We start from the raw sequence: 6,212 nt of genomic DNA, 5'->3' as shown, positions 1-6,212 counted from the left end.
GCATGATTTGTTACTTTGATGTGAGAGGTCTCCATTAGAGTTAGAACTTCAAGGTTAAAAAGGGTTGATAGGATGAGTCATGAGATAGTGGAGTGTCCCCTTTCCCTTCCAATTGAGTGTTTCCTATCTCCGTATTCCCTAGAATCTATGCAACCATATTTGATGTGAAAGATTTCTCAACCGGGACCTTGTAAGGGGTTAGGGATCCTTCACCGGGAATTAGGGTTGGATCTATCTTTAGGAATTGGTTTTACTCTTAGGTATCCCTAGAGCTTATTGCAGTCATATGGGATGTGAGGTGTTGAGATCTAGTGATTTCTCCACCGAGACGTTGTAGGGGACTAGTACCAGTACCTCATCTTTAGGAATTGGTTTTACTCTTTGGTTTAGAGGCATTTAGCAAGTCCTAGGAGGCAACCCAAGTTTGTACATGTTTTCTAGTTTAAATTTTCATTTCTGCTGAAATAAATGTTCATGAGTGGGTGACAACTCCCGAATATGCGTGCAAACCGCAAAAGCACGGATGTCGAAGTAATAAATCCCAGCTGAGTGGGTATCGTATCCATATGGAATAGTGAATAGAAACACAACGATTGCTATATAACTATAATGAGAATAAATCGATGGTATGATGAATGAGATTTATATAAAAAGAGATAAAAGAAATAGGAACGAGAGGCACAATGAAATTGAGAGGTAAGGCAATCGATAGAAGTGGGGTACTAGGATAATGCTCCCCCTAGGATTAATATTTCAAGTGCAAGACCAACTATTATACTTCCTAATCAATGCTCAATGAGTTGTGGAAATCCTTAAGCACACGGTCCCAAATCTAAGGTCAACCATGATTAACTCTACACTATATCCTGGTAGAGAAATCACTCAGTCTCAACACCTCACACAATGTAAAGTTGCATGGATTTCTAGGAAATCCAGGTGATAAACCCTCTTCCTATGTATATACCTAACTCTTTGGTCCAGGCGAAAGACCCCTAGTCATAATTAAGCTCCTGATACTAAAGTTACTTCAACACTTCACTTTGTTGCTCGTGCAACTAAGCCCCAGTGGAGTTCATCCTTTAGCACTTTACTCTATTGTGACCACAGAGAACTCTCTGAAAAGGAGATAGGATAAATCACACCAGAGGGGAAAGGGGACACTCCGCTACCTCTTGACTCACCCTCTCAACCCTTTCCAATCTAGCATTGTCTAAACCTAATGGTGTGTCACTCATCCACAAAGGCTACCAAGATGGACTCTTAACCCTAGTGTCACTCTAAGGGAGAAACCATTTAATAAGCCTTCAAGATTGGAACTCAATTAAATACATCAATTATGAAAAGCATAATAAAAGGTTAAAGAAATAATAACATCCTAGGGTTTACAAAATCCAAGTACCCAGTAGGGGGTTTAGCTCTCCATGGAGCACAATGCAATCAACAATAAAATCAAAAATTATCAAGCCTAGGGCACACCTCGCTGAATCTATGGTGATGAAATCTCCTCCAATAACTATCTTCCAAGATAATCAAAATGTCAAAGCCGGAGAACCACTCCAAAAGCCTTGACAAAACCCCTCTAAACCCTGGCCGCCTGTCTCTTAAAACATGGAGAAAAGAAAAGAAAAAGGATGCTGAAATCGGTCTGAAAATTGGCTTTAAATAGGTTGGAATCAGGCATCCACACGGGCATGAGGATGTTCCACACGCCCTTGTGGAATTTAGACATGGACTTGTGGAATTTCTGCAGACCCGTGGGGATTCTCTAGAATTCTAATTTTTGGCCGTCTGTGAACAGTAACTACTACAGTAAAAATAAACTATTGAAGCATAGAAGAAGGAAAAATTGAAAGCGCTTTGCCTTAGGTTCACCAAAGGATGCAAGGAGAGCATTCTACAAGTAAGGGAAATTTCAACACTAAATACGAAAAATCAATGCTCTAGCTAAAAACTCAAATAAAAAAAGACAATAAACCCGAGATCGTGTAAGTGTGTGTAAACTCTCTCAAGTATACCCTAAGTATACTCCTCAATGTTCCAAGCATAAGGGACTTATTTAACTACAAAATGTAAAAAAAACAAAAAAAAACAAAAAGATGGTAGTAGGTTCACACATCCTCTAAGGTAGCCCTTTCTGAAGTGGTCGCTAACGTGGCTTTCACACTTTCGAGGTGGTAGCTCTTTCTACCGGAGTGGTAGCTTTCACTCATCCCATGAGATAGCTCTTTCTCCCATTAGGGCATAACTACTACCTGACTTATGAGAGTAGCTTCATACTTCATAGGTGATCGCTCTTTCCACCCCCAATAAACAACTAAACAATCTATTTTTTTATCTTTTTTTTCTTTCTTTGTGGTTTACATTTTTTTTAGCAAAATGGAACAAGAAACAAAACTAATTAGTCCCTTAAACATCAAACTTGAGTTTCCAAAAGAGTTTCATGTGTGAGTGGTGCACAAATATTCATCGGGCAAAAATTCCTAGAAATTCAAGTAAAAACTAGAGCATGAGAACATTCAATGTTAAAATTTCTCCTAAACTTAGGAATACAAGCATTGCAACTATGGTGAACCGTCATTGGCTATGTGAACATGTATGTCAATCAAAACTTGTGTAAAAGATATGTGCAAAGTGAACTCCTCCCCACACTTAAGATGTACATTGCCCTCAATGTACACATACAAGCACATTAGAAAGTATAGCAATCAAGTAAATATGTAGGTATGGGCAATTTAAACAATACTCCCCTAACTACTAATGTTGCGCTTGATGGAGCTAAATCCTTTGGAGTAAAGTTCCAACGGGTTGTGAAGCACACACGGCCCCCCATTGGCCGTGTCCATGACTAGTTCTCAATTCCCATACTGACAAGATGATAAGTGCTTGAGTAGACATATTTTTATATATGTTTTACATTCATTTAGCATCATTTTTACCATGGTTTATGTCACATATTGTGTATTTGGTGTTCTTTTATGCATACTGTTTGTGAATGCCTTGAAGAGTAAAAAGGAAGCAAAGATAGGCTATAAAGACACAATGTTGGGAGTTCTTGCTTAATTCAAAGACCAAGACACGAGAGGAGCTCATAAATGTGGAGATGTGTGACAACTTCCAAGAAGATTCAAGTCAATTCACTAGTTGGAAGGGCATAAAGTCAATTCACTAGTTGCAAGACTTCTCAAAGATACGTCGATGAAGAAAAGTTTTATAGCCTACCACAGTACTGTAGTAAAATTACTGTTCACGCGCCCGGGTGGAAATTCCTGCAGCCCATGCGGGCGTGTGGAAAATCCACATGGGCGTGTGGGGCCACGTGACATACGCGGTCTAAGGCCTATAAATAGCCCTTTTGCCCTATTCTTTCTCATCTTTTGCGCGGCCCTTGAGGGGTGAGACGGCTAGGGTTTGGAGAGGAGGTCTTTACGGCTTTGGAGGCGCTTCGTCACCAACTTTGATCGATTCCTCCTCTGTCATAGCATCAAGGAAGCCACCGGTGAACCTAGCTTTGGAGTGGGTCCTTCAAGACATCGAAGCTCTCCATCAAGGCCATCAGTTCATATATAAGGGGGTTTATTTCTATGGTTTTAATGTACTTTCATTTATTGATGGTGTGTTTTGTACGTTGCTCCATGAAGACCTAAAACCCTAGAGGGTATTTGGGCTTGTGAACCCTAGGATTCTCATCTTTTGTGGATTTGCTTAGTGTTTCTATTTAATCCGAGTTTGATTAAGTTTTAATCTTGATTGTCTAATGGTTGCTTGCCTTATTGATCTTTTGGTTATTTAGTTTGCTTGATTTGTTACCTTGGTGAGGGAGAGGTCTCCATTAGGGTTAGAATCTCAAGATTGAAGAGGGTTGAGAGGGCGAGTCATGAGATAGTGAGCATCCACTTCCCCCTCCGATTGGTGTATTCTATCTCCGTTCCCTAAGCTCAATGCAACCATATTTGGTGTGAGGCGTAATATTGAGAGATTTCTTAGCCGGGACCTTATAGGGGGTTAGGATCCTTCGCCGGGAATTAGAGTTGGATCAATCTTTAGGAATCGGATACACCTCTTGGAATCCCTAGAATGTTTTGCAGTCATATGTGGTGTGAGGTGTTGAGATTGAGCGATTTCTCCACCGGGACCTCGTAGGGGACTAGTATCGGTGATCGGGAAGCCGGATCTGATTATCTTTGGATTTCCATGACTTAACTTACTCTTCATCGAAATACTTTGCTCATTTGGTACCTAATACCTGAATCCTAGGGGAGCATTGCCCGAATACCCCACTTTTACTGATTGAGATCTCCCTCCATTTCACCTTTGCATATTCCTCTCCGGTCTTCATTTCTTCGCACATTAGATCACCACACCTTTCCATTTATCATTAGAATAGAAAGAAGAGAAGAAGTTAGTACCAGTAACCCTGTTCCCTGTGGATTCGATTAACCAACTCACCGGGTATTTTATTACTTCGACACCCGTGCACTTACGGTTTACATGCATATTCGGACGTGTCACAAGACCATCTGTACGCATACATAAGATGGTTCAGTTAAGCTCAATAAAAATAAAAATAGCTCGAGTATATAAAAGATAAGGCAACAAAATACAGCTCGAGAGAAAAATAAAAGATAAACTCAGAAGCAAGATCCTTTCTGAGTATACAAGTCCAAATAAAATGCAAAAATATAATACACAAAAAAAGAACAAAGAAGGTAAAGACGGCTCAAGTGTAGTGTCAATTGCTGCTGCATTTGTTTCCGCTGCTGGTGAAGATGATGTTGGAGCTGCAAAATAAATCAAGATTAGGCGAAGAAGAGGGAAAGAGAAACTTACCGATGAAATGAGAATGAAAGAATAGAAAACGCCCGGAAAACTTAAGTAATACCCCTCTAAAACGACGGTGAGAGGTTGGAAGAGTGCAAGGATGCGTTCTTAGAATGTTTGGGAGTGAAAAGATGAAAAAGCAAAATAAATTTATAAAGAGAAAACGCAGCCTTTTTAAGTTATGTACATCCACACAGGCGAAGCCCATAGGGACAGACGCACACCCCTGTGGTTTCTTAGGATGGCACCCTATGTTTCTGAATGCATCCATACGGGTGTGTGGAAATTCTCCACGCTCGTGTACCTGACCCACAGGGGCAGACGCACGGCCCTGTATATTCTCTGTCCAACCCGAGAAATTCTTCTAAGTGTTTCATAATCCCATGCGAAAATTTCCCACGGGTGTGGATATTCACAAGGCCAGCTCATAGGGGCGCCCACACGCCATTGTGTATTATCGGGATGGAGGAGAGATCTTCTACCGAGATCCACACGGACATGTGGAAATTATCCATGCTCATGTGGTTAAAACAGGGTCATCCACACGGGTGAGTCCACACCCCTGTGTGTTCTCGGAAAAAAAAAATCTCAGTCTCTACAAGAAAATGCACGCCCATGTGGAAATTACCCATGGGCTTGTGACCATCACAAGGTCGTTCAGAAAAACCGAGTCCATGCCCCTGTGTCCTCTTGGGAAGAGCTCACAGTAGAGACCCACGGCCGTGTGGAAATTTCACACGGCCATGTGTTTTCTCTCGATAACTTAGAAAATTGCCGGCTTTGCAAAAAATTCCTGAACATCTTAATACACCCAAAGCCTGCTTTATCATGCAAAATATACCAGGGAAAACACAACAAACTTGCTCAAACGACCAACAACCTCACCATATACATTTAAGCACATGATAACACCAAATGATCCACAAGAAAAGCACAGCAAAAGTATCTAAAAAATCAAGACACTAACACTGAAAGCCTTATCCATGCAAATACTAACTAAAAACTACAAAAACATTAAAAATTTGAGTTGCCTCCCAATAAGCGTTTGTTTTACGTCACTTAGCTTGACATACCTTTTCCTTACCTTATGGGGGCTTGAAAAGAGTGTGTTCCTCTCGACTAGACATTGCATAGTTAATTCCTTTAAACCAAAAATCTACTTGCCGGAACGGAATATTTGTTAGAGAGTCCAACAATTTTTACCTTTGGCCTCCAAGGAAACAATTTGGGTTGGAAATTGTCTAAGCTTAGCACAGGTGGGTCATTGGATGTCTTCAATCTCCTACCCACATCTTCTTCCAAACCCAAAATCTCTTTCTTGCAATTTATGAGTTGATCAATCCCGAAGAGAGATGCTTGTTCCATTACCTTAGGGTTTGCTTCTTCTTCCATTT

Source organism: Dioscorea cayenensis, chromosome 1 (genome assembly GCF_009730915.1).
Source record: "Dioscorea cayenensis subsp. rotundata cultivar TDr96_F1 chromosome 1, TDr96_F1_v2_PseudoChromosome.rev07_lg8_w22 25.fasta, whole genome shotgun sequence".
Lineage (NCBI taxonomy): Eukaryota > Viridiplantae > Streptophyta > Magnoliopsida > Dioscoreales > Dioscoreaceae > Dioscorea > Dioscorea cayenensis.
This window is presented reverse-complemented; position numbering follows the sequence as displayed.